Source organism: Phasianus colchicus, chromosome 10 (genome assembly GCF_987193195.1).
Source record: "Phasianus colchicus chromosome 10, bPhaCol1.hap1.1, whole genome shotgun sequence".
Classification (NCBI taxonomy): Eukaryota; Metazoa; Chordata; class Aves; order Galliformes; family Phasianidae; genus Phasianus; species Phasianus colchicus.
Genome location: NC_143445.1, coordinates 15,266,888 through 15,281,217, shown reverse-complemented (window position 1 = coordinate 15,281,217; position 14,330 = coordinate 15,266,888). Strand labels below are relative to the sequence as shown.

The following is a 14,330-nucleotide window of genomic DNA, read 5'->3' as shown; positions in this document are numbered from 1 at the left end:
TTGGCGCATTTGGCTCTCGTCTCAAAGGGATCCAGCACACTTCACAAGCTGTCCACATGCCCAACAAAGCGTTACCATCCCTGGGGCACAGAGTGGTGCTGGAATGTGGGCTGCTGGCATCCTTGCGTGGGTTGATGCATCTGAGTTCTTGTGGTATCAGATTCACCACCACAACAGCCCAGTGAAATACAAAAGTGTTGTTGCTCTTTCATGGTTGAGGTAGATGAAATGTCTTACTTTGTGCATGGATCATCGGAGGAGCTGAGGGCAGACTACAGGCACCCTGTCACTTACCCTCTTCTTGTAGCACATGCAGATGGATTAATAGAATCGCAGAGTCATTGAGGTTGGATAAGACCACTAAGAACATCCACTCCAATAGTAAATGCATCCCCACCGTGCCCACTATGTCCCTCAGTACCACGTCCCCACAGTTCTGGAACACCTCTAGGGATGGTGACTCCACCACCTCCCTGGGCAGCCTGTGTCAGTGCACCGCCACTCTTTCTGGACCTGTAGCTTCACTTATCCCATCAGCATTTGAGAACTGGTTAGCTGTTTTCCCCACCTGTGTAAGGCTGGAAGAAATTGAATTAAGTCAAACTGAGTCCTGTGGCATGATATAGTGATTCCTCTACGTGTGTGGCACCCACTCTTCTGCACTGCAGGGAAATAGCTAGTACATTTCAGTTTGGATACTAGGAAAAAATTCTTTTCAGAAAGAGTGCTGGTGCAGGGGCACAGGCTGCCCAGGGAGGTAATGGAGTCACCATCTCTGGAGGTGTTCCAGAACTGTGGGGATGTGGCAATGAGGGATGTGGTCAGTGGGCATGGTGGGGATAGGCTGCTGGTTGAACTAGATGATCTTAGTGGTCTTTTCCAAGCTTAATAATTCTGTGATTCTATGATTAGGAAATGGAAGCATGGTTGATTAATTCTTCCCACCCAGCACCTATCAGTGTCTGCTCACTGACTCTTCCTGGCATATGGATTGAACTTGGTGTCCTCCCCATGGCCCCTGGGCTGGTCCCATGCAGGCACAGTGAGCTCCAGGCCCCTGTCACAATCTGAACTTTTGCTCTTCCAGGCTGTGCTGTAACCAGGATCTCCAAAGGCAGATTGTTTGGCTGATGCACACAGATAAGTGCCTAGGCTAATTCTAGTAGAAGGGAAGCGGGAGGGGCAGTCAGGAGAGGTGAGGAAGGAGTACAGGAAGGATCAGAGCCTGCTCAAGATGCAAGGCACAAGTCCATAGGAAATGAGGCTTCCTTTGCTCCGCTCTTGATGGTTTCTGTTCCTTTTGTGTTGACTATTTCTCTTCTGTGCACACTAGGAACCAGCTGTGTTTCCCTCCCCGTCAGGGAAAGGAAATAGCTCAGAGCCAAGGGAACAGCACAGCAGCTCCAAGAAGCACCTGCACAGCAATGCATCTCTTGGGACTTTGCTCCCCCCAGGGCTTTGCTGGGTGCCTGCTGCAGCCCATCGCAGTGTTTCTGTGGGGGTGGCTGCAGTGTAGGCATTGCAGAAAGTAGGGAGAGCATTGCCTTGGTTTCCATCTCTAGCCAGAGACCACTGAAGGGCTGGCAGAGACCCTGCTGATGTGAGTGCTTGTATGGTTGCACCCTACAGAAAAGAGAGAATTGGCCATGCAGATTCTACGCTAGACCCTATGCTACCAGTGCAAAAACAAACACAGTATGTTTATTGCCTGAAAAGCTCTCAGGATTGTTGCAAGGTATTTCTGGTTCTAAACTGTTAACCGTGAGAGGAAGAGGCAGATGTATCTGTGGACAGTTTAAGGGGCTGTGTCTATATTTTCTCTTATTGATTGCCTAGTGCCTTCCTGTCGGGAACCTTCTGAGAGATGACTGTGGTGCTGAGATGCATTGTCTCTCCCTGTATATTAATGCTGCCTAGCCTAAAAAAAAAAATACAAACAACCAGAACCCAGCCCATATCTGAAAGTTATGAATTGATAGACTCTTCCTATAGCTCTTCAAATAACTGTAAATTACTCCAAGCTGTTACTGTTTCATTGTAAGGAAGTTCCTTCCTTGAGTCAGACTTCTTTGCATCACAGTAAAATGCAATTAGATGACGTATATACTGTGGCTTGGAAGCACTTACAGTTTTCTCAGCCTTATGTTGTCAACTTTTGCTCAATAACAGGCTTGTGGACTGTGTCACTTTGCCTGTGTTAGCATATATTATCACCATATGGCGTTTCAATAGTGAATAGGAGACTTCTATGAGAATATGAAAGGATGAAATGGAAAAATATATTGCAGCAAGATAAGCCTAACATGCTGCTTCACAGCTGACAGCAAGCACTCTCACTGCCATTTTGATAAGAAATCAGTAACACATTGGCCCAATGCTTATTACTGTCTTCTTCTGGAGACTTGAGAGCAAAAAAACAACAACAAAACCTGAAGGAAAACAACAACAACAAAAAACAACTATCAAAAACTGACCCATCCAGAAAAAATGAGATTTTCATGCAGTTATTATAAATATTTCTGCCGACATTTTCAGTCTTAGACTGATTGCTCTCTACCCAAAGAAAGCAGTTTAAGTCTTACAGTGAATTCTTGTTTAGAAAACAGTAGTTGCATATGAGTAAGGAGAGCAAGAGCAAGGGCAGTTGTGCAGTTTTTATGGCATTGTGCATGTAAAGGCAGACAGGATTGTTGTGGTAGCCTCATGGCTCTTATCACAGCTCAGGTCAGCATTCTGCTGTTCTGTCATAAATAGCACTGGTGTTTATCTTTGGATTGATGACAGGCTGCATGTGTTGTCCCCTTCAGAGTGTGTAAGAGGTCAGTGAGAGCTTGTTGCTGTCCCAAGAAGCTCCAAGCCATGAAGAGTTGCCATCTTGCCTACCAGCCATCACTCCTGTCTTCCTGAAGGCTTAGACAGCTTTGATTCCCTGCTCCAAAACTATAACTAGTGATCCAGGGAGGATTCAAAAAAGGTAGGAGGAACAGCTCAGTTTCCATCTGGCAGAAAACCAGGATGCACGTGCATCCTTTCAAGTCACGGTTATCAAGAGGTGAAAAGAAGATTAGGGGACAATTACTGTGCTGGCTTGCAGAGAGACCAACTGTGCATTACATGAGATAGTCGTACAGTTAAGACTGTTCGTAGCCTTAAAATGTGATGGATAAGCCACTGTTGTTCAGCTGGGATTCTTTGAGCTGGAACATAGTACAAATGTCATCTTGAACTCCTTTAATCCTTTTTTCTGGAAACATTTTGACTGGAGTCCACAGCAGAGGCTAATGTCCAAGACAGGGGGCCTGGCTGCAGAACAAGGTGGCCATGAAGGTCACGATGTTTTATGAGACCACAGTGACAGAATGGCTACTGTGCTCAAGACAGCATTCTGTTTAGCATAGAAAGCTGCAGAGCTATCGCACAGAGGATACAACAGTGCTTCCTTAGGGTGAGAGTGGACCACGGTCAGGTTTTGGAGGTGCCGAGAAGAACCAGCACCCCAAAGCAGTGCTGCAGAATGCTTGAAGTCATCAGGCACTGTAGCTTTTTGGCAAGCTTTGCCTTTGACAAGACTTGGCTTCAACACTGTTGAGTAATGTGGTCATTTCTAACTAACAGCAATAAAACTTTAGAGAACACCTGCTGTTTCTATATTGAACATATGTGTGCGTGCTCATGTAAAATCACAAATGCATGCAGGTCTAGAAAATACAATTTATATTTGGCATCTTTCCTACAAATTGTATTTTAGAACACTTGAAAGTCTTCCTGTAAATAGTCACTTTGGAGTTGAGCTTGTTAATGAAGAGAAGGAGATGAAGTAAGATACAAAGGCAAAGGAGGAAAAAGGTTTGATTTGTTTTGTATATGTTTTTAAAGGCATTTGATGAGTTTGATCATATGCTGAGCGTACTCAGCGATATCTCCTGAGGACATATGGACAATCTCAGTAGACTGTCTGCTTGAGAGGAACTGCAGGGAGCCAAAAACAGAATAACAGGCTGATGGCTTAGAAAGTATAAATGAAGGGAACATCTGAGGATCCCTGGCTCTCTTGCTTCTGAGCCAGTGCTGGATTATCCCGTATAATCAGTGCTTTCCCCAGTCCAGTTTCAAGTAAATTAAATGTAAATATCTCATTGCTTTCTTTGGGTTATTATTCCAGCCTGAAACACATATAGCTGCTAAGAGCCATTTCACTTCAGTACTTCCTTACTTAATTTAATCTCCTCATTCGGAATGCCACTTCCTATATGTGTGTGCATGCGTGTCTGTGCTATGTGCACATCTTCACTTCCCATGCCGCAGATAGATATACAGAGTAGAAGGAGGTTTAAATTCCCCAGTACAAAGCTGTAATAAAAGGACTGACAGACTGGATCTGTAATACGCCCGACCTGACAATTAAGTAAACTTATTACTGTGTCAGCCTGCCAGATGGATCATCTACTCGTGATGTAACGTGTACTGCTTCTGAATGTATTGGAGAGCAGTTTCCTATTTTATGTTTGTTGAGCTGAGGAAGGGAGAGGGAAGAGACAGTTTTATTTGAACTAAACCCACTCATTTCAAGTGTGTTTAATGATAGCAATATGTGACAGATAAAATCCTAGGCCCTGGTCCATGTTTATTTTAATTTCAAGCAGTGGGGAAAGATGGAAGAGATAATGTTGTAGACTGAATATGTCTGCTGTTGGAAAACGGCAGCTTGAGCCCTGAAGGGGGTTTCCTTGCTGTGTTCTGCAGGACTTTCTGATGGGTATCCAGACCTCTGACGGGTAGGAATTTGGGATTTGTCCCTGAGAAAGGCCAGGCTGGGATGTTTGGCATCTGCTTTTCTAATTGTTGCCTCCAAGCTTACTAAAGATAGTAAGGCTATACTGAAAAAGAGGCAGACAGAAATAGCCTGAAGCATCTGTCCCTAACCTGGGTTTCCTTTTAGTGTAGTCCCATCCTGACCTTGAGGAGGAGGTGAGTTTCCTTCTGACCTGCACTATAGACCTGTCCCCAGTACTCCTAGATCTGTCACACACTTCTGTTTAACATCAGCTGAGCCATCTTGTGTCTCTGGGCTGCACTCTTCCTGTAAAAGAGGGATAAACCCATGTCTTTGCCCATCTGCTGAGTATGTGGGTGAGTGCTTGTACCTGGTGCAGTGAGGATGTGTAGGTAATGCTGTACTGCTTGTTGTGATCTGTAGTATTTGCGTCTGGACCGCTCAGGTTTTCTTCTCTATACTCTTCTGTCATTGAGTGGACTGGGATAAGTTCTCTCTCTCCAAGGCTTGTGTTGAGCACAACTTTGAAAATTAGTGCTGTTGTTGACTTTTCTGTGCAGCTAAGCTGACACAGCCAATAGCAAACCAGGTATCTGTTTGCCTTGGAAATATTCCAAGGTTGCTGCTCTCCATTTTCAATCTGTTGTCTGCTTGAACAGCTTAAGAACATACATTCAAATACCTGTACACCCAAACCTGTCCCTCACTGCTGATGTATGTCTGTGGATCTGAATGCTCGTGGCGCCAGGGAATGCAAAGGCCATCTTCTTGTGGGAGATGCTCAAACTTGCTTCCAGCGGGGACATCACACCCAGCAGCAGGGAATTATTCCTGCAGAGAAGTGCAGGATGGTATAAAGGAGCTTTGTGCTTAGAACTGCCATCTTCCTTGGAGTTGCATCCAATACTAGCTCCATCACATGCTGTTGACTCAACCTCTATTAGTTGGACTTCTCACACACAAAAGAGACTGTAGTTTTCACTCTGTAGGGGAGATTCTGAGTCACAGCTTGAAGCAGTGATTGAGCACCAGGTGGGAAGGCAGGGCCAGCCAGGGGGAGCTCAGGTGCATGCAGTGTACCTGAGTGATTGGAAGGGGTGGAGCCAGGATGCATCCCTTCCCAAGCCTCATTTAAGGGTTGGCAGTGGAAGTAAGAATGTTTTGTCTGGAGATCAGTGCCTATTTGAGGACCTTAGAGGCTTTCCTAAGGTAAGCAGTTTTTTTCTTTATTTTTGTGCCTGCTGCTGTTGTGTCTGAATGGCCCCTCATTTGCCGTGGCCTTGCTGCTCTGCTGTGTTGCTATGCTTTCTATTGGGTTACACACTCTATGGGAAGTTTATACTTTGAGGAATTTCTGATGCTTTATTTTCCTGTCAGACTTTTTTTTTTAAGTGTATGAAGTGACTGCTATTGTGAGGAACTAGCTTTAGTACTGGCTTGGCTCATCTGATAAAAGCATCGGTAGTCTGCTTCCTGGACTTGGATAAGTGCTTTTGCAATGTTGTAGGACCATATAGTCCCTAGCTGAACTTAGTGGGAAAGGCTCATCTTAAGTGCAATCACATAAGTACCTTTTGTCTCAGCTCCTCTCATTATAATATTGGTCTACTGCTGTTTGCTGTTTTCTCTGGTTGATTTTTTTCAGGAACAGAAGTGGCTTAAGTCTGGGTTCTAGAAACATACCCTGCCTGAATTCAAAGGTGGAATTTAAGCCTTTTGTTTTTGGTGTCTTTTTGTTAAGTGTCAGTGCATGTAGATCTGAAATTAACAACCTAAGATTCTCTGTTCTGGCTCAGTTGAATGATCACTCCAGCTCAGTATTTTTCCTAGTACTGAAGAAGACAAGAATAAGGCAAACTTATAGCAATATTGCCCCCTTTATACAGTAATTTGTTTTTCACAGAGTTTGACTTAATCAAAAGTGGTCTCTTACAATACTCAGATTGGTTTTTTCCTCTGTTGGATCATCTAGCTGCTCTGTGAACTCAAGTGAACTGCTAGAAGGTAGCACATCCCAAGGCACAGGAGTCCCATGGAGATGGGCTGACTCCCTTCTGTGTGCTATTTGCTGCCCACTGGGGTTGTATTACGTTGCTTGTTCTCATTGAGAGAGACAAGACAATCTTTCCTCCTTGTGTACACATAGCTTTATCCATCACTTTCAAAGGCTAAAAAATCCTGGTATACTTGGCTGTTTCAGAGTAAGTAGGAGAATTAAGTGCTGTATCGTATGTTCTGGTCAAGAATGCCTAAGTACAAACTAGAAACTGGGAATGCTGAAGCAATGGAGGTGGCTCCTGGACCTGTATTATTTCTTTTATTATTTGCAGTTAACTTAGTCTGAAACAGTGGATTAACTGTGGATTTTTTTTTAACAAGTAGAGCCTGAGTACCCTGCTTTACATGTATTTTGGAGCAACTTCCCGGACATCTTGTTCTTTCAGTTTTGTTTGTAATCACTGCAGTTAAATCAAGTAAGTTGACTAGATTTTGGCTTCTCATTGCTAAGACTTCTACATGATGGTTTCTGAAGTTGTGTCCATGGTCACTGCGATATTCCCAAATAGAAGTGATAGGGAAGATACGTGGTGACTGCATGGCTCACTGGGAGAGGTCTGTCTTAGGCAGAGTACTTTGGGACCAAATGGAATTGTGTTCCCTCTCCTTCCAGATCTCTGACATGCCACTTGTATTTTCAGTGAGATTTCAAACTGTTCTACCATTATTTTCCATCTGTAAAACAGAGATGGTAATAATCACATATCCCACCTGGCTGTCTGACTTCAGAAAGCATTTTCAGATCTTCTGCAGGAACAAAATACCATAATTTTGCCAACTTATATAAAAACTACCTCTTGCAGTGGAAAATCTGTATATCAGATTCTTTTATTTTCTGTGAGGGAATTCAGCATCAGACTCTTCAAAATGAGTTAGTTAATGTTTTGTCTTACAGATTGTGAGATGTTAATTTAATTTCAAGCTCTGTGTTGTGAAGAAAATGTTGGATGTACTTTTGTGATTTATACTGTGATTTGATCAGTGTGTTAGTAGTCTGGAGAATCTAACTTTCAGAAACATTTAAGAGTTCAATACACTGGAGATGAATAAAATATGTTCACGAACACATGTGCTTTTATTGCTAAAGCTAAATTAAAACTTGAGCCCTTTTGGGCTGAAAGCACTAATGCTTCTCAAGCTTTCTATCTTCCAATACTGCTCTGCACAAGCCAGTGTGAATCTAATGTGCATTATTGTTCATGGGAACCTGTGGAGACAGTGAAAGCTCTGTATAGAAAGTACTGTATAGTGAGGGAGGAAGCCCAACAAAGCTAATTATACAGACACTCCCACTCTATTACCCTACAGAGAAATTGAGCCTAACATTCTGCTCTTAAGCTCGTTAAACTATTCTTTTTGGGTGCAAGGATCTTATTTAGGGAGTGAAATAGCTATACTGTAATCAGAATGGGAGTTGGAGCAGATCATTATATTTACTCATTTGATTAGCCATAAAATAGCTACTGAAGTCCCCATTTTAAATCTGCTTAGCAATTGTGCAGCAGGGCAAACTGGGTGTTTTAATTAGAGAAGAGATTGCGGTATTTTCTTTTAAGTAGTAAATAGATAAACACACGCACATTGTGATCCTGTTTATGTAAATAACCTCCTCCCTGTGGGTGTTCTCATCTCCTAATTGTTCAGGGTCTGTTCTACTTTCAACTGCGAGGGAGAGGAGAAAAAAAGGTTCTGAATGTCTGCTTGGGAAAGTGCAAAGTCTTAGCCTTAAAAATCCAGCCAAGGAGGTTTAGGTTAACTGCTTGAGCTAAGCTACTGTAGGAGGGATAGGTAACCCTACAAAAAGACAGCACTGAAAAACAGAGGGTCCTCAGAAGGGATTTAGGTCAGGTTGTGTCACATCTCATGAGCAGCATGGATGGAGTTGGCCCTGCAAGAAGTGGCTGGGCTGCACTCCCTCTGAGGTCCATTCCAACATCTTTTCTGCAGTTTAGCAAGGAAGCTTGTGGCAAGACTTGCTGACAAAAGGTTAGGCTGCACCAAATCACCAGTGGGTTTGGTGGCTGCGGACCAGTTCTCATTTCCCCAGAAGAGCCAGAGCCTTAGGCAGCATGGCCCCTTCTCCCCCAAGGGCTCTCGGCTGCCTTGCAGCCACTGTCAGCCTCAGTGCCCAGTGAACGGCTGTGGATGCTCTACTCTCTCCTGAAGCATAATTCTGTGCCCTGCCACTGATCTGTTTGTAAAGCCTTGGAAATGAGCCATTAGTGAAGGTTTCATTTTCTGGCTTCCTTTGCAATCTGAGGGACTTGGAAAAGCAGAGCAGATGTTTCCAAGGCAGCAATCTCTGTAGCTGCTGGTTCCTCTGTTCAGCATGGTCACTGTCTTAATGCTTCTAGAGGATATAATATCCCCTTAGGAAACTAAGTAGCAAAAATATTTCAGCTTTTCATTGTTTTGAGCCATCCTGAACAAGTGAAATGAGCTCAGTTACAGAGAGAAGACTTGTTTTTCAAAGGGTTTAGAGTGTATGTGGAGCAAAGACAGTTGGCAAGTGCATGTTGTGCTGCTTACCTTCGTGGGTCACCAGAAGAGCAATGCTAATAATGAAAATAAGAAAATGATTCGTGTGATGTTGCTTGTGGGTGACAAGGCCTTTGGGCTGCAGGAAGCAGCACTGTAAAACTTCAGCTTTGTAATCGTGCATCGTAAGCAATGAAATAAGTATTTGGCCTAGTGACTCTTTCACAGACAGCTTCCCTGGTATTTCCTTCTTGGTCATTGATTTAACTGGTGCCCAGAGTTAGGACCTGCTGCAGATTGCCAGGAATCCTGCTGTGCTGGGAAGTCTTCTTCAGAGGAGCTTGAAGCAATTCCTCTTGGATAAGCTGTGCGTCCTATAAGAGAAATGCCAGTGCTGGCTGTTCTGCAGCTGGGGAAGAAGGACATAAGAGCCTGAGTTGTTACCTGGCATTGATCCACAGCACTAAATCACATAAGATGTGGGGCAGGCAACAAAAGCCAGTAACAAAAAAAACCAGTGTAGCATACCTAATCTTATGGCCAAGAAAACAAGCATCTAACTATAAAAAGGTTAGAAGCATACTGTAAATTTTAATGAACACCTAATTCTTTTTTTTAATGTGGCTGGGACACGTGCAGCTGGATGGGGCTGCTGTGCTGTTACCACACCAGGGCTCACCTGGCTGGCAAAAGGAGCAAGGTGTAGGGGAAAAGGGAGGCTGCTGGTTGGGGTTTCACTTGATTGTGGCAGTGGAAATGTTTAAGGGCTTTCTCTGAAGTGTTGCAAACCTGTAGTTTCCATTGAAATTAATGGCAACAAGCAACATATTGTCAATTCCTCCCTTTTTCTTAGAAACCTGTGGTGTTGTGTGCTGTAATTTTCAGACTTCCTAAAAACAGTGATCTAAAAAAGCTCCTTTTCAAACATGGATTCCTTTGACTCTACTGGAAATTAATTGTACTTAAGATTTAAGCATGCTACTAAGTGGATGTACACGTGTAAAGGTGAAGCTGCTGCCCATCCTTCTTGCAGTCTGGCCTGACACAGTGCCTCCATGAGGATTATTCCTCTTTCTTTGTGCTTGCCTGAGTCTTCAGCCTCTGCTGATGGTAGTCCACCCATCAGTCTCTGACCTCTCTGTATCAGTGTTTACCTCTTTATAGGAATATCATCTCCTTTTATAGGTATAATGGATGTGACAGCCAACATCCTGCAAAACTATGGGCAATTCTGGGGTGTAAAGCATTGCATGAAGAGAGTTTCAAATGCATACATTTGTACCTGCACCTTGAGTCATTGCTCTGCTTTGGAAAAAAAAAAAAACAGCTCCATTTTTCTTTGCCTTCTGCCTTCGGAATGTGTGTTATATGCAGACATGACCACACGTTCTTCCTGATTTCATCTCTCTATTGATTAAACTCGCAAGCATGTCCAAATGTCTGCAGTGATAAAGGCACCCCAGGATTCTGCATTTCCAGATCTCCCCCTGATTGCACATGGGGACACTCTAAAGAATAGAGCTTGCTGGTGTGTCACTTAAAGGTCACAATCTCTCAAGCTGTCATGGTGACTTTTAAATTTTAGTAAAGGTGATGGCTTCTTTTTCATATCAACAGTCACACCAGTTCAAGAGCTGTGGGTTCTTCCATCTGCCTTTCAATTTGAGGAGTTTTGTCCTCGATTGACCTTTGCTGGGGTTACTCCCACCTGTGAACACCAGGTGAGGTCATAAAATAATAGAATTGTTTGAGTTGGAAGAGACCTTTAAAGACCACCTGGTCCAACTCTCTGGAATAAACAGACACCTACAGCTCCATCAGGTGCTCAGAGCCGTGTCCAGCCTGATCTTGAATGTCCCTAGGGGCAGGGCATCTACCACCTTTCTGGGCAACCTGTACCAGTGCCTCACCACCTTTATTGTAAAAACACTTTTTTTCTTATATCCAGACTGTGTCCCCTCTTCTAGTTTGGAACGTTTTCCCTTGTCTTATCACTACAGACCCTGCTAAAGAGTCTGTCCCTTTCCTTCTACAGCTGTCCTTCGGGTACTGAGAGGCTGCTCTCATCTCCAGGCTGAACTGCTCCAGTTGTCTCGAGTCTGTCCTTGCAGGGAGGTGTTCCATCCCTTGGATCGCTTTTGTGGCCTTCATCTGGATGGGCTCTAAGAGGTCCACGTCTCTCCTCTACTGAGAACTCCACATCTAGATGCAATATTCCCAGTGAGGCCTCACCAGTGCAGAGTAGAGGGGCAGGATCACCTCCTCCCCCCTTGTCATGCTGCTTTTGACACAGCCTAGGATCTGGATGGCTTTCTAGGCTGTGAGGGCATGTTGCTGGTTCATGTCCAGCTTGCCATCCACCAGATTCCCCAAGTGCTTCTCAGTAGGGATGTGCTCTATTGTTCCATTCCCTAGCTTGTACTTTTAGACCTTGTACTTGGATTTATGGAGCCTCATGATGCTGACCTGGGCCTGCTGCTTGAGCCTGTCTAGGTCTTTCTGAATAGTATCCTGTGCCACTGTCAGTATCTTTCCTAGAGATATTAAAGAGCATCAATCCCAGTACTGTGGTTGCATACCTCTAGACAGATTTTTCTAGCCTGGAGTTTAACTTTTCATACTAATTTTGTGTTGTTTTAATAGGATTTCCTCCTTTCTCAGGAAAAGTACACTCCTCTAATCTGATCTAAAAGGGCTCCTCAAGGAACTGTTCGATTATTTTTCTAGAAACATGCAATACATTTCTTGGGAGAGTTGGTGCTCTTCCGCTTAGTGGAGGAGTGAGAAAGTATTTAGCGAGACTTCCCCAGAGATGAGCTTGAATGTTTCTATTCTGTAGACAAATCTGCTATCATTGCTCACTACAGGGACATGAGACAGTGTATGGAGGCTGTTCTGGGTTTGCTGGTTCTGCTGCTTCATGAAAAGTTTCATCTTCTGAAAGAGCTGATCTCACTAACGCTTGTTTCATTTCCAAGCACTTGGGTACCTCAATTCTGTGTTTTTTTAAAAAAAAAAAGTGCTGGATTTGCTTGGTGAGCCCATTCCTGTGGGCTTCTTTCACAGTCCCATTAGCTTCACACTTAGATTTGACACAGAGGTAATATGGCACATAATTGAGAAAAAGGGGAGTGTGGTTTTTTTTTTTAACAACTGAAAAATAGTTTACCTTACTGGTGTTCTTAATGTCTCTTGTGGGAGTGGGTCTTGGGATGCTGTCTCCTATCCCCTACTAGCTGATGCTGAGATGCAGCACTTCTCAGGTCCTTCTCATGACAAGAATTAATGAGATTTTCTCTTCTAGAGAAAGAAATGCCTTTGTTTCACAGATTTCTATACGTGTCCAGTAGTAAATGTTGGGAAAACTGTTTTTTTTCCATAGGCTGCATGAGCTGCATTTTGGGCTTTAAAAAACAGCACGCTGATGTGTGTGTTTATGTGATGGGCAGCTGAGAATTCATTGCACTCCTGGTGAATCCATCAATGTTACTGGCCTTATGCTAATGCCTTAGGGTGCTGCCTAGGCTGGAGCAAGACCTGCTGGGAGCTGGATAAGGCTGATGCTGTCATGCATGTTCCTGCTGTGGCTGCAGTGTTTGGTGCTTTTAGATGAAGCACTGACAGGTGAGGCAGTGAGCTGCAGTACAGGCAGGTGAAAGGTCTGAGCACCTGCAGGGAGCTTTGGGTTCATCTGGATGAAGAGCTCATGGAGCTGAAGACTGCAGTATGCCTTTTAGCCTATCAAGGCTGATGTTTCACAGAGATGCCCTTTTTCCCCATGCTAAGCTGGCAAGTGCTGTCTCTGCAGAAAAACTGAGGACCAGCTCTCCTGGCAGCTGTGCAGGTGAAACATTGGCTGGTCCTTGGCTGCTCCTGGGGCTACCCATGCTTGTTTGACCTCCAGCTTCAGCTGAGCGGGAGATGGTGTGGGAGCATCCCCTGCCAGCAGGGATGGGCAGTGGGCAGGGATGCTCATTGCTGTAGTCAGCTCTTGTCCCGAGCCCTTAATTGGTCTAATTAATGCTGCATGGGGGCAAGCAGCTATTTCTCTGAAGTCCTTCACAGGCTCTTTGGAGTCCGTCTGTGTGGCATTTCTGTCTCTGTTTCCCTCTCCCGTTCAGGGTTTGCAGAATGACTAAGTAGTGCTGACGGCATTAGTTGCTGGCCCGTATTAATTATTTCCGCGGGTTCTATTTACTTGCGTGTTCCCTATGGGAATGCTGTGCATACAGATCACAGCAGCACTTAATTTTATTGCAGTAAGCGAGTAAGCGGCTGAGGTTGGGGAAGGGAGGGGCGGGGGGGGGAAAGAAGAGAGAGAGGGTCACGTATGCGTCAGCCCTGTCAGGCTTTTCCTTGTTTCATTTGTGCTGAGGTTTTTATTATCATTAAGCCGATTGTATCTGTGGCACAAAGGGCTGGGTTACCTCGGTAACCACGCTAGCTGGGATGGTAATCCATTTATAGCATCACTGCTCAGGTCTGATTAAATTAGCATGCTGATGACGTAAATGCTTGGCTGGGTGATGCTGATGAGGCTGCTCCTAATAGGAACTCTCGCCCTTACATTTATTCTCATTTATTTCATGAGACCCCTGCAGGAAATGTACAGAAATAAGGCTCCAGATGATTGACTCTTGTTTTCAGAACAACTTGTGCTGTGAGCGGCAGACAGCAATTTATATGGATGCGGACGGCAGCCTGCACGTTGTCTCCTCCTGCTGCAGAATTCCCCGCGCAGCCCTGGTGAGGCAGAGCCCTGCCTGCCGTCTGCCACAGCAGCATCGGAGCGGCTCCTCTGGCTGATAGCTTCTTTCCAGACATCGCTAAAAAAGAAATAAAAGAGGGTAATAATAAAAGGAAGAGAACACCCTGCTTCTCTGCTCCCTCTTGTGAGATTCTTACAGACAGAGACATCCTTTCGCTTGTTTGAAACAAGGTGGTTATTTATGTTTGAATTTTTGTTGCTGAACAATAACGTTCAGCGCTGGCATTTCATATCATGCAGATCAAATACTTT

The 14,330-nt window shown here is 44.3% G+C and overlaps 1 protein-coding gene and 1 long non-coding RNA gene across 20 annotated transcripts in view; one reads left to right on the top strand and one right to left on the bottom strand.

The window, feature by feature from the left end:
• The window catches only part of LPP (LIM domain containing preferred translocation partner in lipoma), a 321,563-nt gene that overhangs the window by 163,357 nt on the left and 143,876 nt on the right, over window positions 1-14,330 (top strand). The window lies entirely within an intron of this gene.
• Window positions 13,622-14,330, bottom strand: part of LOC149916627 (uncharacterized) — a 28,415-nt gene continuing 27,706 nt past the window's right edge. Inside the window, exon 3 of the long non-coding RNA XR_016469663.1 lies at window positions 13,622-14,136. This is a non-coding gene — a long non-coding RNA (uncharacterized LOC149916627). The remainder of the gene's footprint in view (window positions 14,137-14,330) is intronic.